The 27,766-nt window shown below is 43.0% G+C and overlaps 1 protein-coding gene across 1 annotated transcript in view; it reads right to left on the bottom strand.

The window, feature by feature from the left end:
* Positions 1-27,766, bottom strand: part of agbl4 (AGBL carboxypeptidase 4) — a 472,100-nt gene that overhangs the window by 350,539 nt on the left and 93,795 nt on the right. The gene's annotated exons all lie outside the window — the stretch shown is intronic.

Here is a 27,766-nt window from a genome sequence, read left to right on the forward strand (position 1 = left end):
CCAGCATTCTGGCAGGCAGGTTTGCCACTGCTACACGGGTGGTTTTAAACTGAATAAGGGGGGTGGGGTGTCGAATGGGATAGTGGAGGATGGAGTTAAAGGGAAAGGGTTTCTTAAATGTGTGAGCGTAGAGACAGAGGGGTGTAAAATGAGGGTAGAAGCAATAGTGAAAAGTAAAGTGGCAGGCAGACAAAAGCAGGGCAAAAATCAAAAAGGGCCACTTTTCAACATAATTGTATAAGGGGTAAGAGTGTTGTAAAAACAAGCCTGAAGGCTTTGTGTCTCAATGCAAGGAGCATTCGTAATAAGGTGGATGAGTTGAATGTGCAGATAGCTATTAATGACTATGATATAGTTGGGATCACGGAGACATGGCTCCAGGGTGACCAAGGCTGGGAGCTGAACATCCAGGGATATTCAATATTCAGGAGGGATAGAGAGAAAGGAAAAGGAGGTGGGGTAGCGTTTCTGGTTAGAGAGGAGATTAACGCAATGGAAAGGAAGGACATTAGTTTGGAGGATGTGGAATCGGTATGGGTAGAGCTGCGAAACACTAAGGGGCAGAAAACGCTGGTGGGTGCTGTGTACAGGCCACCTAACAATAGTAGTGAAGTTGGAGATGGTATCAAACAGGAAATTAGAAAAGCGTGCGACAAAGGCAAAACCGTTATAATGGGTGACTTCAATCTACATATAGATTGGGTGAATCAAATTGGCAGGGGTGCTGAGGAAGAGGATTTCTTGGAATGTATGCGGGATAGTTATCTAAATCAACATGTAGAGGAACCAACGAGAGAGCAGGCTATTTTAGACTGGGTATTGAGTAATGAGGAAGGGTTAGTTAGCAGTCTTGTTGTACGTGCCCCCTTGGGCAAGAGTGACCATAATATGGTTGAGTTCTTCATTAGGATGGAGAGTGACATTGTTAATTCAGAAACAATGGTTCTGAACTTAAAGAAAGGTAACTTTGAGGGTATGAGACGTGAATTGGCGAAGATTGACTGGCAATTAATTCTAAAAGGATTGACGGTGGATATGCAATGGAAGACATTTAAAGACTGCATGGATGAACTACAAAAATTGTTCATCCCAGTTTGGCAAAAGAATAAATCAGGGAAGGTAGTACATCCGTGGATAACAAGGGAAATCAGGGATCGTATCAAAGCGAAGGATGATGCGTACAAATTAGCCAGAAAAAGCAGCATACCGGAGGACTGGGAGAAATTCAGAGACCAGCAGAGGAGGACAAAGGGCTTAATTAGGAAAGGAAAAATAGATTATGAAAGAAAACTGGCAGGGAACATAATAACTGACTGCAAAAGTTTTTATAGATATGTGAAAAGAAAGAGATTAGTTAAAACAAATGTAGGCCCCTTGCAGTCAGAAACAGGTGAGTTGATCATGGGGAACAAGGATATGGCGGACCAATTGAATAACTACTTTGGTTCCGTCTTCACTAAGGAAGACATAAATAATCTGCCGGAAATAGCAGGGGACCGCGGGTCAAAGGAGTTGGAGGAATTGAGTGAAATCTAGGTTAGCCGGGAAGTGGTGTTGGGTAAATTGAATGGATTAAAGGCCGATAAATCCCCAGGGCCAGATAGGCTGCATCCCAGAGTACTTAAGGATATAGCTCCAGAAATAGTGGATGCATTAGTAATAATCTTTCAAACTCTTTAGATTCTGGAGTAGCTCCTGAGGATTGGCGGATAGCAAACGTAACCCCACTTTTTAAGAAGGGAGGGAGAGAGAAAACGGGGAATTACAGACCAGTTAGTCTAACATCGGTAGTGGGGAAACTGCTAGTCAGTTATTAAAGATGGGATAGCAGCACATTTGGAAAGTGGTGAAATCATTGGACAAAGTCAGCACGGATTTACAAAAGGTAAATCATGTCTGACGAATCTTATAGAATTTTTCGAGGATGTAACTAGTAGTGTGGATAGGGGAGAACCAGTGGATGTGGTGTATCTGGACTTCCAGAAGGCTATCGACAAGGTCCCACATAAGAGATTAGTATACAAACTTAAAGCACATGGCATTGAGGGTTCAGTATTGATGTGGATAGAGAACTGGCTGGCAAACAGGAAGCAAAGAGTAGGAGTAAACGGGTCCTTTTCACAATGGCAGGCAGTGACTAGTGGGGTACCGCAAGGCTCAGTGCTGGGACCCCAGCTATTTACAATATATATTAATGATCTGGATGAGGGAATTGAAGGCAATATCTCCAAGTTTGCGGATGACACTAAGCTGGGGGGCAGTGTTAGCTGTGAGGAGGATGCTAGGAGACTGCAAGGTGACTTGGATAGGCTGGGTGAGTGGGCAAATGTTTGGCAGATGCAGTATAATGTGGATAAATGTGAGGTTATCCATTTTGGTGGCAAAAACAGGAAAGCAGACTATTATCTAAATGGTGGCCGACTAGGAAAAGGGGAGATGCAGCGAGACCTGGGTGTCATGGTACACCAGTCATTGAAAGTAGGCATGCAGGTGCAGCAGGCAGTGAAGAAAGCGAATGGTATGTTAGCTTTCATAGCAAAAGGATTTGAGTATAGGAGCAGGGAGGTTCTACTGCAGTTGTACAGGGTCTTGGTGAGACCACACCTGGAGTATTGCGTACAGTTTTGGTCTCCAAATCTGAGGAAGGACATTATTGCCATAGAGGGAGTGCAGAGAAGGTTCACCAGACTGATTCCTGGGATGTCAGGACTGTCTTATGAAGAAAGACTGGATAGACTTGGTTTATACTCTCTAGAATTTAGGAGATTGAGAGGGGATCTTATAGAAACTTATAAAATTCTTAAGGGGTTGGACAGGCTAGATGCAGGAAGATTGCTCCCGATGTTGGGGAAGTCCAGGACAAGGGGTCACAACTTAAGGATAAGGGGGAAATCCTTTAAAACCGAGATGAGAAGAACTTTTTTCACACAGAGAGTGGTGAATCTCTGGAACTCTCTGCCACAGAGGGTAGTCGAGGCCAATTCATTGGCTATATTTAAGAGGGAGTTAGATGTGGCCCTTGTGGCTAAGGGGATCAGAGGGTATGGAGAGAAGGCAGGTACGGGATACTGAGTTGGATGATCAGCCATGATCATATTGAATGGCGGTGCAGGCTCGAAGGGCCGAATGGCCTACTCCTGCACCTAATTTCTATGCTTCTATGTTTCTATGATGAAAAGTGGGTAATTAAATTGTTCACGGAGTCTTTAGCAATCGCAATAACTGAAATGTTTTGTTTAATTTCTGGATCATTTACAGAAATTTCAAATCCGAGTTCAAGCTTTGGCCATTCTCTGCTTGGTTCAGAAAGAAACTTTGGCCCATTGATCCATCTCCTGTTGTTTAGAAAGCAATTTGCTGTTCGTCCTCTAGAGGCTTCGTCCGCAAGATTTTCTTTTGTGCTAACATATCTCCATTGAGAAACATTAGTAGCTCCCAATACAAAAGAGACTCTATTTGTTACAAATGTCATAAAGCGTTTGTTTTCATTATTTAAGTATTTCAGAACCATAGTGCTATCGGTCCAAAAGATAGATTCTTCCAGTTGAAATTGTAGTTCCTTTTGCAGAATTATGTCAATTTTAACAGCTAAGACTGCTGCAGTAAGTTCCATTTTGGGAATCGTCATTTGTTCCAGTGGTGCCACTCTGGCTTTTCCCATTAAGGATTCAACATGCACTGTTTTGTTAACATTTTGCAGTCTTAAATATGAAACAGTACTGTAACCACTCTCACTGGCATCCGACAAATGACGCAATTGTGCACTTCTGATCTTACCAAAGTTTTTAGGCTTTATGCACTGATCCACCTTAAACTTTGAAATTTCATGGAGGTCTGTTAACCATTCTGCCCACGGTGCGAGGATGTTTGCGTTATACTCTCATCCCATCCAAGTTTTTCCTTACAAAGATTTTGTAAAATTAACGTGGCTGGCAGTGTAAATGGTGCAAGAAATCCCAAAGGGTCATATACAAAGAGCCAATCACCGATAAGATACCTCCTCTAGTACATGGTCGCTCCTGAATCAACAATTAAACTTAAACACATCCGTTTCAACGCACCAGTGCAGTCCCAGTGCCCTTTCCATTGGCAAATTGGCTTTATCTAAATCCAACTCCTAGGTTTCTTCAGCTCTGTCATCTGGTGGAATGCTTTCCAATAAAACACGATTGTTGCTGATCCACTTGGAAAGTACAAATCCTCCCTTATTGCAGGGAGAGGTCAGTCTATCTTGGCCAATTCATGTCTCATACCCTCAAAGTTACCTTTCTTTAAGTTCAGAACCCTTGTTTCTGAATTAATTATGTCACTCTCCATCCTAAAGAAGAACTCAACCATATTATGGTCACTCTTGCCCAAGGGGCCACTCACAACAAGACTGCTAACTAACCCTTCCTCATTACTCAATACCCAGTCTAGAATAGCCTGCTCTCTCGTTGGTTCCTCTACATGTTGGTTTAGAAAACTATCCCGCATACATTCCAAGAATTCCTCTTCCTCAGCACCCCTGCCAATTTGATTCACCCAATCTATATGTAGATTGAAGTCACCCATTATAACTGTTCTACCTTTGTTGCATGCATTTCTAATTTCCTGTTTCATGCCATCCCCAACTCCACTACTACTGTTAGGTGGCCTGCACACAACTCCCATTAGCTTTTTCTGCCCCTTAGTGTTTCGCAGCTCTACCTATATTGATTCCACATCCTCCAAGCTAATGTCCTTCTTTTCTATTGCGTTAATCTCCTCTCTAACCAGCAACGCTACCCCACCCCCTTTTCCTTTCTGTCTATCCTTCCTGAATATTGAATATCCCTGGGTGTTCAGCTCCCAGCCTTGGTCACCCTGGAGCCATGTCTCCGTGATCCCAACTATATCATAGTAATTAATAGCTATCTGCACATTCAACTCATTCACCTTATTACAAATGCTCCTTGCATTGAGACACAAAGCCTTCAGCCTTGTTTTTACAACACTCTTACCCCTTATACAATTATGTTGAAAAGTGGCCCTTTTTTATTTTTGCCCTTGATTTGTCTGCCTGCCACTTTTACTTTTCACCTTGCTACCTATTGCTTCTACCCTCATTTTACACCCCTCTGTCTCTCTGCTCACACATTTAAGAAACCCACCACCTCTTATTCTCTCTTTATTATCTTTTTCTTCTTTCCCCCCTACATGTTGGGTCTGAGTGCTTCTCTTCTCTGCCTCCTGCCTCACACACTGTCTACTAGCTTTCTCTATTTGAGTCCCTCCCCCCAACCGTTCTAGTTTAAAGCCTCCCCAGTAGCCTTTGCAAATCTCCCCGCCAGGATATTGGTCCCCCTCGGGTTCAAGTGCAACCCGTCCTTTTTGTACAGGTCACACCTTCCCCAAAAGAGGTGCCAATGATCCAGAAACTTGAGACACCTCATGCTTAAGAGATCTTGTCACACGCATTTGGAAGATCATCACAAATGCCAGGAGATACACTACTGTGGAAGTGACTCCGCCTCCAGTGCCACAAACCCCCCCTCCCCCTCACGCTCCCACCTCCCCTGTAGTTGAGTCACGGAATCCTGGGGTTACGCAGAGCATGGGTGAGGCTGGGGAGGGTCAAAAGAAGGAGAGCAAGGTGGCAAAGAAGGTGTAGCACCTGGGGAAGGAGGGCCTTGTTTGTACCTGGAGAACAAAGGTGGGGAAGGAGGGCCTTGTTTGTACCTGGAGAACAAAACCCCCAGGGACAAGAATGATCCATCCATCCCGTGAACTCCCATTAGGGAGTCCGCAAGCCCCATATTCCAATTGAGGGAGGAGGGTGAGCCACAGAAGTAGGTTGCTAAGGCGATCCCAGAGTCTGTGAGTTCGTGCCCATCGAAAAAGAGGAGGAATCTCTCTAGGGAGGAGCGGAAGGGGGACGAACGGGATTCCTCCAAGGGGAGGGGAGTACTGTGGTGGAGGAAGACTCCTGCCCTCTGGTTCGGGCCCCGGTCCCATATTCTGGAGGGGATTCTGGGGAGGGTGGTGATGGGGCCCACCCGGGTGATATAGAGCAGGGGGAGATTCCCGTTGGGGAGGGAGTCCTGCATCAGGTACCTGAGGAAGCCCAGGAGCAACCCACCCAGGATGTGGTGCAGAGCACGCCTTTGGAGGTAAAGACTATAAATGGGGAGGAGGTTGGGGAAACCAGCCCTTCTCTCCCTCGATACCTGGCTCCAGAGGGACTCCCTAATTCTGGTGCACCAGAGTTCACTCTGGACCCAACTGGGGGAGGGATAGTCGCCCCCACTGTCGATGGTCTTGACTACCCGGGTACATCTGGGGAAGGCTCCTCTGCCACTGGCCCCAGGGATGGGACTGAGGTGGAGGAGAGTCCAGCGGGTGGGGTAGAGGCAATCGCCACATAGGGTGAGGCGGAAGTATCGAGCACCAACGGGTGTGTCCGGGGATGGTGTCTTCATCTGCAGCGAGCAGGTGGAAGGGGACTCCTCGGACAATGAGTCATGGATGTTCTCGCTCCCCCCGACGCCACGCCACTCATTCCAGTGGAGGAAATCCACGAGTTCATCCAGGCCACTAAAGGAGCCCAACATCAGCCCAGAGTGGCCTCCCTCCAGTGGCCATACCTACACGGGCTCACCAGCTCACTGAACCTCATCCTCAGAAGACGGGGGAGAGGCAAGGGGGTGAAGGGGATGAAGGGAAACGACCGGCGTCAGCTCAAGTCCTTCTCTGATGACCTGGAGAAGGACGCCAAGACCAAGAGCAGCGTCGTTCCTGTTGAGGGTAGAGGGACCAGTAGAGCGCCCCTTGTAGCCAGGGTCCGGAGGGCAAGGAGCACCGCCACTCCACCTAGGGTCTGCAAGGAGAGGAGTGGCTCCGCTGTCAGTGACCGAAGGGCTGGTGACGGGATCTAGGGAGTAGGTAGGGCTGAAGGTGTCCTGGTTGGGTTGCTCCTAGGCCTGGCCAAGCTGGCTATTCGCGTGTCACGGTGCCAGGTGGAAGAGGGCTTTGCCAGAGCCAGATGCTTGCCACTTTACCGGGGTTGTTTAGTAGTTATTAAAATATTTGTAACATAGTTGTTTGATGATTTTGTAACATGGTGGTGGGTATGTCACCATGGTTTTAGGTTTTTTGGGTTTTTGTATCGTGTTGAAATTAAATAAATTATTTTTTGATACCAAAAAAAAAGCTGGTTACGAAATTACGAAATTCTCTGGATCCTCAACTTCCTCATCCACAGACCACAGTCTGTTTGAATTGGCAGAAACACTTCATCCTCAGCGATAATCAGTAATGGGAGCACCTCAAGGCTGCAAGCTCAGTCCCCTGTTCTACTCACTCAATACTCATGACCGTATAGCCAGTCATAGTGCGAACTCCATTTTCAAGTTTGCTGACGACACCACTGTTGTAATGGACGAATTACAGATGGTGATGAGTCAGAGTATTGAAGTGAGATCCATCGACTGACCATATGGTGCTGGCACAACAACCTAGCTCTCAATATCAGCAAAATCAAAGAACTGATTGTGGACTTTGGAAGAGGACGGTTGAGGACCCACAATCCAGTTTACATCAATGGGACGATGGTGGAGAGATAAAAAAAACTTCAAATTCCTGCGCGTGCATATTTCCGACGATCTTTCCTGGACCCAGCACACTGATACAATCATAATGAAAGCATATCAGCGCCTCTACTTCCGGAGAAGATTACGGAGATTCAGTATGTCAAAGAGAGCGTACTGACTGGTTGCATCGTGGCCTGGTTCGGCAATTTGAACGTCCAGGGGCGGAAAAGACTGCAAAAAGATGTAAACATTGCCCAGGCCATCACTGGGTCTGACCTCCCCACCCTTAAAGGGATCTATCGTTGTCGCTGCCTCAAAAAAGACAGCCAATATCATCAAAGACCCACACCATCCTGGCCACACACTCATCTCACCACTGCCATCGGGAAGCAGGTACAGGAGCCTGAGAACTGTAACGTCCAGGTTCAGGAGCAGCCTCTTCCCTACAGCCATCAGGCTATTAAACACTACAACCTCATATGCTATGAACTACAATAGACTATTATTATTATTATTATTATTATTATTATTATTATTATTATTATTATTATTGCAGTTATTGTTTGTTCTTTTTATTCTGATTTTTGTTATATTATTTATTATGATTACATACTTTGTTGTGCTGCAGCAAGTAAGAATTTCCTTGTTCTATCTGGGACATATGGCAAGAAAACACTCTTGACTTGACTCTGGACAAATATCTCGAGTGTGATGCTAGTTAAAATAGCGGGGAATAGGTTAGTATTACCTTTTCAGTGATATAGTTGTTTTAATGAAACATAGAACTGTACTTAAAATAAACATTATAAATCTTTTTTCGAGCCCTTAAATTCTCAATTATGGATCATTGGTTAAAAATTGGGTGTATAAAACGCACAAAAGAGAGCAATAAGGAAGATAGTAGAACGAGAAACCATCGATATATCTGGACCATATGAATGTAATGAAATTGAGAAGGATGTGCCACCTGACATCTTTAAAGGACTATCTAAGAAGATGGCGAAGAAACTTCATAAGTACGATGTAAATTACTTGAAATATGGATTTTCATGGACGGGAAATGAAGATGAACCGGCACCATTGAAGCGCCATTTAGAATCAAAACATATCGAATACAAAGACAAACCTGTGGAATTTTTCAAGAATAAACTTAAACATTTAGAAAACACTCAGAAAATAATGTGGGGCCTGACAGGAAGTGAGAATAAAAAAGCCTTATTAGCTTCATATATGACGTTACACTTAATAGCGAAAAATGGCACACCGGAGACAATTGGCGAAACTTTGGTCAAGCCTGCAGCAAAGATAATGGCAGAAGTAATGATCGGAGATAAAGCAAAAATGTATTTTCTTCGTATTTGTCTCTCAAATAATACTGTTCATCGAAGAATCACTGAAATGGCTGAAAATATAAAACAAATATTATTGTCTGACATCCGACAGAATCGTTATTATGCATTACTACGGACTAATCCACTGACATTACGAATTTTGCAAATCTTTTGGTGTTCGGTGAAGGTGAAAAAGATAAAAAACTTCATGACGACCTTTTATTTTGCCAACCTTTGCCAAAACATACAACTGGAGAAGAAATCTTTAACATTATGGATGAATTTATGCAACAAAACAAACTTGATTGGAACCGTTGTGTTGGAATAAGCACAGATGGAGCGAAGGCCATGGTCGGATCTAAAAAAGGGCTTGTTTCAAGGATTTGAACAAGATGCAAAATCAACACATTGTTGCACATTGTTGCACACAGAGAGGCATTGGTTACACATAAGATGTCTGCAGACCTAAACAAAAGTTCTAGATGAAGCGGTGAAAATCATAAATTATATTAAAGGACGTCCGTTAAATGCCTGACTTTTCTCACAACTGTGCGAAGAAATGGGTAGTAATCATACCCAACTTCTTTTCCATACCGAGGTTCATTGTCTTTCTCGTGGAAAAGTGTTGACTCGTTTATTTGAACTCCAGAATGAACTACTGGTTTTTCAAAATGAAAGCTTTGAATTGAAAGAATGTTTACAAGACTGGACATGGCTCTGTCAATTAGCATATCTGGCAGACATATTTTCTGTTTTAAATAATCTTAATTTGTCCTTACAAGGCAAGGGAATTTCTATATTTCACATTCAAGATAAGGTGAGCACCACAGTGGCTAAATTGAAGTTGTGGCAAAAGCGAGCTGTTAATGGAGAAAGGTTCAAAGGTTCATTTATTGTCACATACACCATTTTGGTGTAGTGAAATTCAAGTTGCCATTGCAGCACACTAATAAGAATACAACACACCATTAAAGAAGAATTTAACATAAAACATAAAAACATCCCCCCACAATGGTTGACACTGTGAGGGAAGGCACAAAGTCCAGTCCCCATTCCCTTGTCCACCCATAGTCGGGCCTATTGAGGCCTCCGCAGTCGCCGCTATGGGGCCCGATGTTTCAGGCCCTTCTCGCCGAATGATGGTGCTCCGGCGTCGGGGGTACCCTCTCAGCGGCTTGGAATGCCTGGAATGGCCGCTTCCTTACTGGAGACTACGGCTTCCGAAGCCGACAGGCCCCGCTGGACGCAGCTCCACCACTGGCGATCTAAGCGAAAGATCCCAGGCTCCCGGTTAAAGTGGACTCTTTTCCATCTCTTCATGAATTACAGACAAGTTTGAGCGAACAAATTGAAGACTGTGTGATGATATTATAATACAGCATTTACAGGGTTTACAGATGAATCTAGAAAAGTATTTCCCTGAATTGGACATAAATATTGAGTGGATAAGATGCCCATTCAACATCAATCAATCAGTGACAAACAGAAGAACTTTTGGAACTAGCTTCTGATGGATTCTTAAAAAACAAATATAAACAAATATCTTCATTTTGGTTACAAACACAAAATGAATTTCCAGAATAGTCAGATAAAGCCCTAAAGTTTTTCTATTTCCAACCTCATACCTGTGTGAAGTTGGATTTTCGGCTCTTGTGGACATTAAGGCGAAGAAGAGGAACTGCATATTAGATGTCGAACCGCAACCAAGGTTGAAATTAACAACTACAGAGCCAAATTTTGCCTAAATATTTCCCCAACATAAGCAATATCATCCTTCACATTGATGATAAATTATTTTAATTAAAAATGTATTTAATGGATACTTTATTAATTTTATTCTAGTAATTATACATCTATCTATATTACTAAAAGTCTGTTCTTGACCGGTTTTGGCCATCTGTGCTGCGATTTCCGAGAGAACGCCGCCACCTACGGCCGTCATTTTTGGCCACCTCGCTCAGAGTCCCCCTCCGCTGCATGTGTGCCGAGGATTTTTCCAGTCGATGAAAAATTACAGCGATATTAATGATTTAACAAAATTCCCCATTCTCTCTGCTGCCCCCGCTGGCGGCAGGGGGGATGGACTATAAAACCAGGAAGTGGTGTGCCTCAATTAGTCTGCAAGCTGGAGGAAGGCAGAGGGTCACGTTTCTCTGAGCTGTGAATAACACTGAAAACGTGTCCACACAACTGTGAGTAAGTACCCTTAATGTGGTTTGAAAATGAAAATATGGTTAAAGTAAAAAAGCACTGCCTGCAAATGGTTGTTTGGGGGGTTTGGGTTGAAATAAAAAGGCACTCTCTCTCCCCCCCTCTCCTCTCCCCCCCCCCCCCCCCCCCCCCCCCCCCCCCCCCCCCCCCCTCCCCCCCTCTCCCCTCCCCTCCTCCCCCCTCCTCTCCTCTCCTCCCCTCTCCTCTCCTCTCCTCTCCTCTCCTCCCCTCTCCCCCCCTCCCCTCTCCCCCCCTCTCCTCTCCCCCCCCCCTCCTCTCCCCCCCTCTCCTCTCCCCCCCTCTCCTCTCCCCCCTCCTCTCATCTCCACTCCCCCCTCTCTCTCTCCCCTCTTTTTCTCCCCCTCCTCCCCTCATCCCCTCCCCCACCATCCCTCCCCTAAACCCCCCTCCCCTCCACACACCCCTACCCCCTTCCGTCCACCCCCCCTCCCCCTCCCTGCTCCCCACCTCTCCTCCTCTCAGCACACTCCCTCAATCCCCCCTCTCCTCTCTCCCCCCTCTCCTCTCCCTCCCCTCTACCCCCTCCCCTCCCCCCCTCCCCTCTTCCCCCTCCCCTCTTCCCCCTCTCCTCTTCCCCCTCTCCTCTTCCCCCTCTCTCTTCCCCCCCTCTCCTCCCCCCCTCTCCCCAACCCCCTCTCCTCTCCCCCCCTCTCCTCTCCCCCCCTCTCCTCTCCCCCCTCTCCTCTCCCCCCTCTCTCTATCTCCCCTCTTTTTCTCCCACTCCTCCCCTCCATCCCCTCCCCCACCGTCCCTCCCCTAAAACCCCCCTCCCCTCCACACACCCCTACCCCCTTCCCTCCACCCTCCCTGCTCCCCACCTCTCCCCCTCCCCTCACCTCTCCCCCTCCCCTCTCCCCCCCTCCCCTCACCTCTCCCCTCACCTCTCCCCCTCACTCTCACCCTCTCTCTCTCCTCCCCTCCACCCACACCTTTCCCCTCTCACCCACCCTCCCTCTTCTCCTCCTCGCCAACCCCTCTCCCTCTTGCCCCTCTCTCTGTGTCTCTGCCCCTTCTCTCTCTGCCCTCACTCTCTACCCTCCCCCCCCTCTCTCTAGATGTGACTGCAAGTTGGGGGCTATGCGTCAGTAGATAGGGTGGTTATGGGGTAAAAGGAGCAAATTAATAATATTAATATAATATCAAGGGGGGTAATTAGCGTGAGTGCGGGGAGGGGGGATAGTTAGTGTGTGTGACGCTGCATGCCGCCCCCCCCCCCCCCCCCCCCCCACAACCGCACGTTGGGGGAACAGACCCAACGGGTCTGCACTTGGTCTAGATATATTATAGAAAACTTTGAAATATGATTGTTTTTAACAAGAGGTACAAGATGCTTACGAAAATTTACGAAGGGGCACACGGGTAAAAAACTTTGGGAACCACTGGCATAAGCCATTGAAATGTGGGAAAATGGAGAAGGGGGTGGAATACATGACTTTATTGTCAGTGGCCATATTATTAGCGCCTGCATAAATGACAGTGAAAAATTCCTGTAAGCACTCTAACACACAGAAATAATCTGCACAGGTTGTGCAATGAACAGCTAGATACAATCAGAAAGCAATGCATCTAAGCCCAAGAGAGGACTCCTTAATTCACACATGGTTGGCAACTTGGTCTAAGGTTTGCTCCTTATTTTGCTAATTGACCTAAAATATGCACAATATCTATTTAATGTGTAGTTTATCCATAAAAAAGGATCAAATGCAGCTGATTAATTTATTAATTTTGCAGAACACATATTCAAACAGTCCATCAGGTCAGTTGGATAATCAGCCACTATAAGTTTACAAAGTGCAACATTACTGCCATTTTAAATTCACAGAAGTGCCTTCCCTTATAAACCCTAATTACTGCATGCGCAGGTGTTCCAGCAACTCATTTGGCCTGTGAGTAATGGCGGGTCAGAGAAGAAGCATCAGGCTTCCAACTTTTAATCCACTTCCATTATCTCTGATCAAGGTGGAACCACAGGGGAGCATGGTTTCTGGCAGATCTATGACGAGTCAGGAAGCAGCTTATCTATAAAACATATTAATCAACTTCTGTTCCAGGCACATTTACAAATCCAGCCTCTGTCTGTACTCTCTGGTGCCTGAAAAATAGATTCTCTGTCTCTTGGTTCAGTCAAATGCCTTTCAGAAAAAGACATCAGCATAGTAATTACTGGCATTACTAATGCAATTCTAAATTGTTGATAGGGAGCTATATCAGAAAAGCCAGGAATTCTGGGAAAGACTGCCGTTCACTTCCAGTATCTGTACCTGTATCTGATGTGATAGCAGGAAAACATTAGAAATGAGATGAATATTCATTCATCAGCTGATGTGAAGTAACTGCTTAAGTGTATGGTGATTTTATCCCCCCCTATTGTTCAAAGGTACAGCCAATTAATCTTCAGGAATGATCAAAAAATCTGTTACGTTGAAGAACAACCTTTGATATCAATAGACAATAGACAAGATACAATAGACAATAGGTGCAGGAGTAAGCCATTCGGCCCATCGAGCCAACACCGCCATTCAATGAGATCATGGCTGATCATCCCCAATCAGTACCCCATTCCTGCCTTCTCCCATATCCCCTGACTCTGCTATTTTTAAGAGCCCTATCTAGCTCTCTCTTGAAAGCATCCAGAGAACCTGCCTCAACCGCCCTCTGAGGCAGAGAATTCCACAGACTCACCACTTTCTGTGAGAAAAAGTATTTCCCCGTTCTAAATGGCTTACTCCTTATTCTTAAACTGTGGCCCCTGGTTCTGGACTCCCCTAACATCGGGAACATGTTTCCTGCCTCTAGCGTGTCCAAACCCTCAACAATCCTATATGTTTCAATGAGAAACCCTCTCATCCTTCTAAACTCCAGAGTGTACAAGCCCAGCTGCCCCATTCTCTCAGCATATGATAGTCCCGCCATCCCGAGAATTAACCTTGTAAACCTATGTGACTTAATATCAGTTTGAAAATCAATCTGATTTTTTAGTAATAAAGATCTTCATCATAACATGATGATCTTAGATAAAGATAAAGAAAATATACACATCTGTTAAATTTGTGAATTACTCATAAATTTTAAGTATGAATTTATATTAAATGGAAAATAGCGAATATTACATTCTCTAATGATTTAAAAATAGCCAATGGTAATCTGTATAAATATTCAAAAAACAGGTACTATGTTACACAAATTGCTTGAAGTGATAATGGCACTCCATAAAATTTGTTGCAATTTAATTTCTATACCATTTCTTGAAAATGGTCTTAAATTTACAAACAGCAACTCTTATAAAATAATATTGAGTTAGTAAGTGGATAAAATTAGTGAAGCAAACTGAATTAACTTATCATATTACTTCACTTTAGGTTCTTTAGTAATTATCTTAATAGTTTTTCGAAGGGTGGCTTAAAGTGTAATGAAATTATAGCAAACATAACCGTTTTGTGCTCAAATAATTTGCAATTTTTAATATTGATTTTTCAGTGACAAAAGTAGTTTCTGTTTTCAAATGATAACTCAATACTCCATACAGCTGTACAAATTTGATGTAATTATTTATTAACATTATTTTCACCATATTTTGAAATATCAGCTATATCTGTGCTCTTAATGCCTCACCAGATTTAGTTGGCACAAGCTTTTCCAATATTTCCCACTGCTATAAACAAATATTAAAGCTCTCTATACTTCCTAAGTTCATCTTTGTGCAATTATATGAAGGACTGTAATAGCTTGATTGTAACTTATGACTTATTTTATATTAACTTGCCAGTAACTCAACTGACGCCCCAAGCACCGAAATGGCATAATGCTCATACTGACACCTTCAGCTCAGTGGCAATCATGCCCCAAGCACTGCCTGCTTGATTAACTCTGGTGATGAATATGACCCACATAATGTCAAACATTTATAATCAGCACATTTTAGTGCATGTGATACTACAGACAGCATGTGATAATTTTTTATGTGTTTGGCTTTAAAAACAATTAGATAAGCATTAAGTCTCTCCCAATTTAAGTAATAATATATTTCACTTTTGTCTGATATTAAGTTATAGCAAATCAGTTCAAGGCAAATGTGACAATCTGAGGTGCTTTCTGGTCAAATAACATTACCTACCATCTAACCTGGCAAATGTTGAGTGTACCTGGACACTCAGTGGAATCAGTGAATCAGGAAGGAGCTGCAGATGCTGGATTACACTTAAGAGACAAAACTCAGGCACCATCTCTGGATAGAAAGAATGGGTGACGTTTCGGGTTGAGACCCTTCTTCAGACTGAATCATTTGTGTTGGTTTCTTCTGTTCTTCCAAGGTTCAAAAGAATAACTGCAAACATATTTTTAGAATGTCTCTGGCATTTTAATTTAAGGACACTCCTGTAAAGGCATGAGTATCAAATGATGACTGAATTCGAAGTAATTCTGTACAAAGAGTCAACCTACCTTGTAAATCCCGATCATCAAATACTTATCTACATTAATTCCACTTTTCATCAGTTGATTCATGCTAACTGTGTTACCCAGTAACATCCTTGTTAATTTTATTTGCAGACTTTCCAGTTTAATGACATCCTTCCTAGAGAAAGGCGACTAGAACTATACACAGTATTCTAAATGTGGCCTTCCCAACGTCTTGTACAGCTGTGAACATGGCATCCTAACTAGCACTTAATACGCTGGCAGTTGAAGGCAAGCATGCCAAACACCCTCATCACCACCCTCTCCAACTATGTCACCATTTTCACGCAACTCCATACCTGCACTGTTAGGTCTCTCTAATCTATAACACTTCAAGCGCTCTACTGTGTAGGTACTGCCTGGCTTGTCTTACCAAAATGCAACAGCTCATATTCAACTGAATTTGCCATGCCTTGGCCCACTGACAAAGTTGATCAAAATCCCATTGTAATCACAGATAACCTTCTTCAGTCAAGTCAAGATTATTTTAATGTCATATGTTCAGAAATGGAATAATTAAATTCTTACTTGCAGTAGTACAACAGATATGTTAACATAGTATTCTGTAAACATCATTATAAACAACAAAAACAGTTCAGTACATATATAAAAACAAAATCACGTATGGGTGGCATGATGGGGCAGCAGTAGAGTTGCTGCCTTACAGCGCCAGAGATCCGGGCTTGATCCCGACAATGGGTGCTGTCTGTATGGAGTTTGTATGTTCTCCCCGTGACCGCGTGGGTTTTCTCCGAGATCTTCAATTTCCTCCCACACTCCAAAGACGTACCGGTTTGTTTGCTAATAGGCTTGTTATAAATGTAAATTGTCCCTAGTGTGTGTTGGATAGTGTAAGTGTGCGGGGATCACTTGTCGGTGTTCCGAAGGGCTTGTTTCCGCACTATATCTCTAAACTAAACTAAGTCTATGAAGTTCGGAGCATATTTAGAGGTTGTAGTGTTTAATAGCCGGATGGTTGATGGGAAGAAGCTGCTCCTCAACCTGGACGTTACAGGCTCCTATACATTCTTCCCAATGGCAGGAGTGTAGTGGCAGATTTTTATATTGTTTAAGAGATTACTCCCTCTAGACACTAAGGAGACTAACTTGATTATTGGTCTAATTAAAACACTGTTTTTAGCTTAAAGTCGTACCGTGCACACCAAACCCTTAACATCAGGCATGATATCCAGTGTATATAGTCCAAAACATAAAAGTCCATTTGATAGCATGGAACTTCTTCCTCCATGCCCGATCAACTCATGGATGTGTTGTAACAACAATGTTGAAGTGTGAAAATCCTTCGAGAGAATAACAGGATTTTTAGCAATAAAGTTCACCGTTATAAATTTCCGGATCATTAGCACAGATTTAAAATCCCAGCTCAATCTTTGGCCATTCTGTGTCTGGCTTACAGAGAGACTTTAATTCATTGATCCATCTCTTATCGCTTAAGAAGCGGTTCGCTGTCAGTTCTCTATAAACTTAATCCACAGGATTTTCTTTTGTGTTAACATATTTCAATTGTGAAACATTAGTAACTCCCAATGCTCTTTCCTTTGGCAAATTGTCTTTGTCCAAATCCAACTCTCTGGTTTCTTTGATTCTATCATCTGGTGGAATGCTTTCACAATTGTTGCTGATCCACTTGGAAAGTATGAATCCTCCCTTATTGCAAGGGGAAGTCAGATGTTTTACCATTTGAATTGCTTCCTGCTCAGTAGACATGGATTTTAAGCAATCATCCATGTAGAAATTATTCTTCAAAGAGATTATTACTTCATGAAATTTAGTATTCTCGCCAAACACGTTTCAAATTCTGGTTGCATTGCTCTGGCATACGATGATTATTCAGCAGATTAACACTTTCTTGTTTGAAAGGTAAGTCCAGACAATAGTGTCCGTCAATCTTTACTGTGTAGGTCATAATATCCACAAACCTTAACTCTTCTCTAGACATTTCTTCAGAATGCTTATTGGTACTTTCATTGATGTCATGATTGTATAGGTATGTTACAAAACTTACCTTCAGCGGCGCTGCAGATCTATCGCTGCCCGTGTGCGCGACTTTGGCGATTTGAGAGGGGGGCGGGTTTAAAATGCCTTGTTTCTCCAGCCTGATGAAATCGATTTCTGTCAGGCTGTTTAGCTGCTAAAGAATAATCGCTTCGACTGCCGTTTTATTAAGTTTCTTTTAAACTGCACTGAATATTTTATGAACATAGTAAATTAAAAATAATCTTCTAAAGCCATCAACGCCAACAACGCGGACGGATTTCATGTACAGGACAGGTAAAGGAAAGCCGTTTATTTTATATATAAACTTGCTTCTAAGGATGCCTTTAATCAAAATTTCACGTTGCGAAAATGTCATTATGTAAATATACGAACCGGCAGTATTTTTCCTGCCGATATGAGGTTTAAATTCACTGCAACTGCAACGTTCCAAACCAGCGCGGTCCACAAAAACCCACTCGCAAGATGATTAAAATGGCCATTAATTTACGGGAATTAAACACTAAATTCCTTCCATTTGGCCTATAAATTCATGACCATGAGATTTAAAAATCATGTTATATTGGGAATTATTATGTGAATGTTATTTGGACACTTAGGCTATTTACAAATGTTAACTTTTTCTTAAGAAATGGATAGATGTTTAGATCTAGTAATTGAATTTTGTAATTAGCTACAATTGGGTAACTAACTAATTATATGCTTTAATTTCAGGTCATCCAAGTAAGATTGTTTCATATTTGTTTCAGAATGCTTCAATCTATAATAACTGAAAATTTCATTCAGTTCTCTTAATTTTTAAGAAAGTTATGGGCTTTTGACTGTCCTTGGTCCCAGCTTTTGAGTTATATCAATGGAAAAGCAATAGGGAACAAGATGCTAATTTCTGAGTATGAAAATGACCATAACTTTTTTAATACTGAAGATATGAAAGTGAATTAGGTGTCAAATTAAACTTCTTTTTATGCTTTATCGGATGGGATAAATTGCAGACTTGATTTTTAAAATCTCAAAATGTTGTAACATTGCTAGATTGTATCGCTTCATCGCCAGCTTTTCTAATTCATCAGTAGATATTTGATTAACAGCAATGGCAGGGTAGTTCTTCTGCCTCCCGCTTTCGTTATTCCTTCTCAAGGAGCCATAGATAACCCATCCAAGTCGCTGCATACGGTCCATCACCTTGGCTCCTCACAATCTGTATAGGTTCCAATGCCTTGAAAACATTCGTTCCGATAAGTAGGTCAACACAAGAATTGATTTCAGATATTTTGACATCCTTCAGGTAAGGCCATTGTTTCAAGTCTTCATGTCTGGGTATATGTTGATGACCAACAGGCATGGTTCCATGTGTAAACACTTCAGATATTGGTATAAAATTATCTTCATCCAAACTGGATATTTCCATACTTGTAATGTAATGACTCATGCTCTCTTTATCTTTATTCCTGGTACGCAATCAAATCTTTGTCTCTTCTGCGATGTTCAGCCTTCTCGTTAGGTTTTCTGTGCAAAAGGTAGCCGAACCTCCGTGATCCAACACTGTATTAATCTTACTATTCCTTACCTGTACTGGTAAGGTAGAAAAGATGCAGGCTTCAACCCCGGCCACAATATGAGCAGTTACTTGAGGCAAGGTCATGGCATCACTAGTAATTGGCTTCTCCTTCTGTTCTGTTTGCTCCGGCTCCTTCTCCTCCATTTGCTCTGGTAGCGTTTCTTCCCCTTCCCAATGCTCTGGGGGCTTCTTTACAGTGTGAAGTGCTTCAGGATATTGCTTGCACTGATAACAAATTATAGGACTCTTACAGTCTCTCACCATATGTCCTTTGTTCAAACATCCAAAACAGATTCCCTTCTTTTTCAAGAAATCCATCTTTTCTTCATATTCTTTCACCTTGAATCTTCAACACCATCTTATGGTGTGACCAACTTCATTACAAAACCACAAAATCCTACTTGCTTGATAGTTTATACATCTCCTTTCATTCCATCTGTCGTTTCAACAGGTATTGTTGTGTTAGCAAAACTACTTCTCTTAGGTTCTGATCTTTCTTCAGTTTTGGTAAATGTAGAACCTTCGTTAGTTGCAATTGGTTTATGATCTTCAATAGTCCCGTGGTGTGGCTCTAACATGTACCGTCCAAGAATTGCTTGTCCAAGAATTTCACCAGGTCTGGTAGCCTGGCTACTCGCTTCTTCTTATCCAATATTCTGCCTGCTTTATCGCTCCACTTTTCTCTCAGTCTTCTGGGCAGCTTACTAATGACGACTCTAGTTTTCCTTGCAAGATTCATCTCCTCCATGTGGATTTTTCATCGAGCTGCAACAACCTCTAAGAAATATTGCATAATTACTCAATGCCTCCCCATCTTCTGGCTTGATTTCTTTCCACGCATGGGCCTTCTCCATGTATGCGTTAGCAATCCTCTGTTCATTACCAAAACATTCTTTAATAATCTTCTAGCCTCTTTATAGCCTTGGCCATCAGGCTCATTTAGACAACTTTCCACAAGTCCCTGAACATCTCCGCTTGTGTACTTCACCAGAAATCGTAAGCGCTCCTTTTCATTCGTAATTTTCGTTCATAATATTTTTTCTAATGCCCTTACGAAAGCTTCATACCACAAAGGATCTCCATCATATGTAGGAATTTCTGCTGGTGGTAGAGTGAGAGAGGTATTTTGTCGAGCTATGATCTGGTTGAATTCAGCTTGCCTATTCGCCAATGCTGATCCTGTTCGCCTATTCGCCAATCCATCCTGATAACCTTGCCTTGGCTCCAACAGACGATAGACAGGCCTTGGCTCAAACTGGCTTGCTCGAGCCTGTGCACCAGGCCTCAGAAAAGCGTAATCCCCTATTGGTTTGTCCCGAGCCTCCCCATAAGTAGTTTGTTTCGATCTAGCACCAATTTGCTGAGTTGAAGTTTTACCCATCTTCCTCTGTTCCAATGGGTGTTCAAAGCCGTGAAATCTGATGGACCTTGATTGGAATTGATCCAACTGCCAACTCACTTGGAGCAGTTTTTCCTCCTTGTCCAGAGTTCATCGTCTTTGATGCTCTAGAGCTGCATCTTGAACCCTCACTTTCCAATATCTCCTTCTTTGATTTGGCCACCGCCATCTTTGTGTCTAGTTCCAGATTTTCCTTTCTTCGCCTCATCTCCTCCTTCTGTCGTGTCCTCTCTTCTTTCATCTGTTCTTCTTGTCGCTCAATCTCATGTTTCTTCTTCAAGGCATCCACTTCTATTGAGCGAGTGACTAGATCCGCTTCAACTCTCAATCAAGCAGAAACCCTTGATACCGAACTGGCTATAGAACCTGATTTATGTCCTGATCTTCGTGTAAATACGTTCGAGATATTATCTCGTGGTGTAATTTCACCTTCCATTCCGGCACCGTGTAGCATCGCACTTTCAGCTGTTGAGCGCGTAAGTTGTGGTATCATTTCAGATAACCACTCGTCCGCGTCATCCATGTAATCATTGAATAGCTTCAGCTGTACTTCATACCACTGGGTGTGTCTTTTGCTTTCTTGCAGATATGGCTCTGAGTCCATCAATGCATTATGTTTATCTTGAACCTCCTGGCAGAGGTTACATAGATGGCTCAGATTAGATTCTACTTTGATCGCGTTTCTTCTGTTTCTCAATTAATCTGGTAACCTGTTTCCAGAACTTGTTTCTCTCCTTCTTGGTTTCTTGGTTTCTTGGTCCTACAAAATATTCCAAATGGAATTTAAACTGGAGGTGGTGGAGGGAGGACTTAAGCCAGAAAGGGTTATCTTTTTTTCCAGGTAGGCAGCCTGGGTATTATCTGCATCTTCTCGATACTTTAGCCTGGCTCTGCCACCTTGTGGTTCCTCTGGTGTGGCTCTTCTTCTTTCGGCTCCATGGATTTAAACAGGTCTTGGCAGATTGCCAAGTCTTTAAATTGAATGAACAAGGTCTTCTTCAATTTTGCTCCAATTTATTGTAAACATCTTTCTCAGGAACAATAACAAACTGGATATCCAGACTACATCCCTCAACATCCACTAACTTAATAATGACGTTATTTCAAAAGGAATGTGTCTTATCTTGACTTCAAAACAATCCAAGGTCAGACATCTGGATTTCTCCAGGCAGTGGAAAAACACTTTTTATTGGCTATCTTCCAAGCATGTGGCTCGCATTCATTTATCTGGCTCTTCTTTACAGAAACCGTTTAAAATTAAAGCTTTATGGGCCTGTCCCACGAGCATGCGACTGCATGCGGGAATCGCGACCTAACGTGGTCCCTTGAGACGTACGGCCTCGCGGGGCTGGTCCCACTTCGATAGCCGGAGCCGTATGGAGTTGTGCGGAGCTGGTCCCGACATCGCGTGGGGCTCCGAAAAACTGACGCTGTCCAAAAATTCCGCGCGGCAACGGCCTGTCAGCCCGCAGCCGCATTGAGGCCCTACGCACCGCCTCGACGGGCGTATGCACCGTCTCGACGCTGTACGCAGCGTCATGATGGCATACGCCTAGCGAGAACTTTCCGCGGACTTCGCTCGAACTTCACGTCACTCACTCGACCTCCGCGTGGCCCCCGCTTCTGGTTTGGTTGCGCTCGCCGCATGCAGTCGCATGCTGGTGGGATCGGCCCTGTACGGGGATCACTCGACCTCCACGCGGCCCCCGCTTCTGGTTTGGTCGCGCTTGCCGCATGCATTCGCATGCTCGTGGGACAGGCCCTTTACAGCTACAATTCAAAAGGAATAAGTCGTTCTATTCATGTTCGTTATAATGTCTTCAATCTTCAGATAAGTCGTGTCACTGTCGATAAACCTCTAGGCCATCTTTAGCCGAGATCTATTGGCTTCAGTTCTTCGGCTGGAGCCGGTCTTCTGGCTAAAACCTCTTTCGAGATCCTAGCCTAGTCTTCTGTCCCACTCTCTGGCACTGGCTTTCACCTCCTGTCAGAGGTGTCCTTGGACTTTATGTAGCAGCAGATTTTTATATCGTTCAAGAGATTACTCCCTCTAACCACTAAGGAGATTGTCGTAATACGCATGTGAGCTCTCCGTGAGGCCTTCAGAGCTTCTTCACAGATAAAGCTTCATCACAGTCTTTTGGTTAATAGTTTATTTATTGTTGAAGAAACACAATAAGATATACATCCAACCTTATACTCTGACTCGTACACTTTCATCTTCGTCAAACTCCAGCATATCACTTTAAAAGTTACAAAACTCCTCGTGTCTCAGTTACACTTCACATGGTCGAAGGATATAGCTTCCCCATGTAAATCCAAAACTAAACTAAAAACTAGCCTTCTGCGCAAGAAACTCAGCACCAAACACGCCCTTGACTACGTCATAAATCCCACCCACATAATGTGGCAGTCTAAAATTGAAAGGCAAATGCCATAATTAATGATGCGAGCGTGGCCAGGGTGGTGCGACTCTCTGATGATGCTGGCTGCCTTTTCGAGGCAGCAACTCCTGTAGATCCCTTTGATGGTGGAGAGGTCAGTACCAGTGATGGACTAGGCAGTATTCACCACTTTTTGCCATCTTCTTTGTTCCTGAGCTTTCGAGTTGCCAAACCAGGCAGTGATGCAACCAGTACACCCGTAAAAGTTCAACCGAGTATTCGTTGACATACCAAATCTCCTCAATCTTCTAAGTAAGTTGAGGTGATGATGGGCTTATCACCAATTTTAGTGTCAGCTGCAAACTTTCTATGGATGGCATGTACATTCATATCCAAATCATTCATGTAAATAATACAACTGAACCCTGTGGCATATCAATCATTTCAAGCCTTTATTCTGAAAACAAATCTCTACCTCCGCCCTGTATTTCTTACCTCCAAGCCAATTTTAGATCCAATTGGCCAGCTCGCCTTGGATCCTATGTGATTTAATCTTCCAAACCTGCCTACCTTGTCATGGTAACCACCAACCTTCAAACAAATGAGGCTGGTGCAACCAATAAAATAGTCAGCAAACTCAAGAAATGGAGAAACACAAGTTACACTTCGTTTGAACACGGCTCTCATTGTGACTTTTCATTCATGCACCTTTTAGTCAAATAACATAATTCCCTCCTCATCCTTGAAAAATCAAGTTCCACAGCTGGTAGAAACAAGGAACTGGAGATGCTGGTTTACCAAAGAAAAACACGAAATGCTGGAATAATTCAGTGGGTCAGACAGCATCTCTGGATAACATGGATAGGTGACGTTTTGGGCTGGGATCCTTCTTCAGACTCTAAGAACTAAGATTTCAGACTCTTCTGATAGAGCTGCTGCTTCATAGCTCCAGAGACAGAGTTTGATCCTGACCTTGGAAGTTGTCTGTGCCAGGTTTGCACAAACTCCTTGTGTTCCACCTGGTGCTCAGGTTTCCTCCCATATCCTAAAGTCGTGCAGATTTGTAAGTTAAGTGACCTTTGTAAATTGCCTCAAGTGTGTAGAGAGTGGGATAACATTGAACTAGTGTGAATAGGTAGGGGTGGACTCAGTGGGCCGAAGGGCCTGTTTCCATGCTGCATCTCTGAACTGAACTAAATCTAGCTCTGGACGCTCAGTGGAACTAGATAAATTAATGCAATTAAAGTGCCTGCTCAGCCACCTCAAAAGAGAGTAAAGACTGGAGTAATGAAAATACAAAGCTTTGTAAGTTTTCTTCCTTGAAGACTATTTGTGTATCAGTTACATTTTTAAACAGCAATTTGACAGACAATTTAATGGGCACTTTTACTGACCATAGCATTTTATTACTCAGGCTTTTTAAACTGAATTTAAATGCATTGGTAAGATTTGGACTCATTCCTCTAGGCTCTGAGTCACTAATAAAGCTACATAATCCATTACCATTCATATACATTTTCATCTATATGGAACAATTTGCTTGAAAGATTCACTGCCAGTGCCATGTAAATCCAATTGCTTTTGAAAAAAATGGTACTGATGCTCGATTGACATAAATCACCATTTTATATTTTAAGTGAGATAAATATTACTATGTTGGTTTTGACACAAAACTGTTGAGCACAAGGGTAGTATATCCCAATTAAAAAAGGTTTGTGTTGTGGCTGCTAACTTCACAATGCAATTTAAAATGGATTTTAAATTGTTGCTAAACAATGCCTTTGCAATTGTTGCTAAACAATGCCTTTGCAATTGTTTATTGCATTTCTTTTACACACAATTTTTAAGAACGTGAAATACTACTCGGTATGAAGGGTTCCATTCCTGAAAACAGTCCATAAACTACTTTAACCCTTGGTCATATACATCTGTTTTCTAGAGTAATTATTTTGTACCACATCACATATTCGTCATAATTTTTTAATTTCAGTGAATAATCAGCCTAACACTAGGCATAATTAAACCAACGGAATATATGGGTGATGTTTAGGGTCATGACCCTTCTTCAGTTATATGATAACTTTCTTTGAAATATTGTAGGATTACAAATAAACCTAGTTATTACCTGGCCAAATATAATATCATGTATATCATTTGGTAACACCCAATTTACTGTTCTGATTAATAGTAAGATTAAACGAGAACTTACCAGTTTGAAGTTTGATCTTGATTTTATGAGGAGTTACGATGAGCGATTACGTGAAGAAGGGCCGTCCGTCTGCGTGCGCGTCAATCTTCAAAGTTAAATCACAGATAAAAAAGAAGACCTGAGAATAGTAAGATTGTGAAAAACTTGAACTTCCATATGACCTTGATACTATGAGGGTGGGAGCGGTGGGCACGTAATCGCTCATCGTAACTCCTCATAAAATCAAGATCAAACTTCAAACTGGTAAGTTCTCGTTTAATCTTACTATTTTACTTCGGAGTCACTTGAGTGACTACGTGAAGATTTCAAAGCTCTGTGATTTTACGCCGGTTACGAATCCAAGCGTCACACACTGAATGGATTGACCATGGATGCGTGTAATCATTAAAGCATTCAGACATTACGTAGTTAAGTAAAGAAACTGATGCTTTAAATGAAAGAAAGGTTTTTAAAAAAGTTACCCCTCCCAACCTTGGGGGGAAACTAAGGGACAGAACTTAAAATGGTACGTGCAAACACCCCCAGTCCGGTTATGGGTTTGTTATAAAAACCGGTGGACCGTTATTTCATTCGTCCATCCTGCAGCCACTAGGATGTCGTTAAGGGGCACATCCATAGCTCTTGCTGCCGACGTAGATGCAGCCCTGGTGGAGTGAGATTTAACGATATAAATGTTCACTCCTGCTACCGCCATTACCTCCTTTGACCATCTGGAGATGATTTGAGTTGATACCTTCTGGTGTGGTTTTTTTATGGCTGATGAGGACCGATTGTTCTGAGCCTCTGAGGTTCTCCGTAACTCTCAGATAGTGGTGTTAGTACGTTACCACACACACAACCGTTGGTCCTCTGGATATGCCAAGAACTGGATCTCCATCCCTGGCATTCCTGGCCTGCTCTGTTTTATCAGGTTCCTGATTAGGAATGTTATGTTGTTCATATTGGTGGTCATGTAGTCCAACTGTAACTTTTGCAGTGTCTGGACTCTTTGTCAGCATACCACCTTCAGGGTTAGTTACAGGCAGTCCCCACTGTCAAAGTAGGGTTAGTACCACGCTCACATCCCATGTGTCCATGTAGCTTGGCCTTGGAGGTATTAAGTTGTAAATTCCCTTCATGAATTTTGTTGTAAAGGGGTGCGTTCCTATCGACCCGTGCAATGCTTCCAGCATCAGATAGGAGGAGAGTGCGCCTCTGGCACTATAGATTGCACTATAACTTTGTTTATAGTTATGGTACAGAGTTGATAGCTACTCCAAGACATCCGTTATCCGAACTGTGTTGTATTTGTTCGGACAGTCCTATGCCTTGACATGGCTTCCTCAAAATCTGCAGACCAACAAGTTAATACGTTCATGTAGTGGATGATTGCTCCCTGTAACTGGGTTCACTAGGAGGTCCCTGCTCTTGGGTACAGCCATAACTGGCTGGACTATAATTCCCAAATTTTTTGGGAACCAGGCTTGAGTAGGCCAATCTGGCACTACCAATATGCCTGTGGCTTAGTCTTGCTTGATTTTGGTCAAGCATCGGTTTGTGAGACAAATTGGCGGAAAGCATACATAAACATTCCTCCCTAATTGAGGGAGAAAGCATCCACTGCCTTAGCTCCTGGATTCAGCTCGCAGGACACATATCTGGGTAACTGATGGTTTGGACTAGATGCAAACAGATCAATATCTGGTATGCCAAATCGTGTACTTATTTCGTTAAATACTGCCCGATTCAACATCCATTCTGTGTTGTTATTAAACATTTGTGATCCAGCATCTGTCACCGTGTTATATCTACCTCGTAGATAGACCGCTGTAACCCAAATATTCCTCTCGATACACCAGTGCCAAATGAGGTTCGACAATCTGTCGCAAGATACAGATTTTACACCACCCTTGTGATTGATATATGCCACCGCAGTGGTGTTATCAATCTGAATTTGAACAAGCACAGGTTGCATATCGCTACAGAAAACCTTGAGTCCATATTGTGCCCCCAACAATTCTGGGTAATTGATTCCCTGTGTTGGGGAATTACAGACTCCTGCTCATTCCATCTGCCCCCACAGCTCTAGACTGTGTTTGTGGCTCCCCATCCTTAGCCGCTAGCATTGGTCTGAACCACCGATGGCTTTCGAGCAAAATTTCCCTTGAGCTGTCTCTCCTTCGTTATCCACCATAGTTTATCAACAATGGCCTCTGCTGGTAATCCATAGTTTTGCCAATTTGGCCTGCATGTAATCTGAGTGTTCGTTCCTTTGCTCGCTGTAAATTCTGGTAATGCAAAGGCCCGTGACGTACTGCTGGAAATGCAGGTACTATTTGCCAATTACACTCGCTGTTTGCCTGATAGATGGCTAGTATTTGACTATCAGGTCATAGCAGGCTTACTTAATCTTGTTGTTTGCCCCTAGGCAAAGTCACCAACATATTTACTGTTTTTAATAGTAAATCCTAGGTAATCAATTACCCTTGTAGGTGTCAATTTTGATTTGACTGGATGGATGAGGTAACCAATTCTTTCAAACAGGGTTTTGGTTTGCTTTGACATGCTTCTGCCAATTCTTGGTGACTCCAAATTGAAAATGTCCTCCAAATATGCCATTACTATGTGGTTTTGAGACCTTTGTAGTCCCAGA

Source organism: Amblyraja radiata, chromosome 10 (assembly GCF_010909765.2).
Source record: "Amblyraja radiata isolate CabotCenter1 chromosome 10, sAmbRad1.1.pri, whole genome shotgun sequence".
NCBI classification, from domain to species: domain Eukaryota; kingdom Metazoa; phylum Chordata; class Chondrichthyes; order Rajiformes; family Rajidae; genus Amblyraja; species Amblyraja radiata.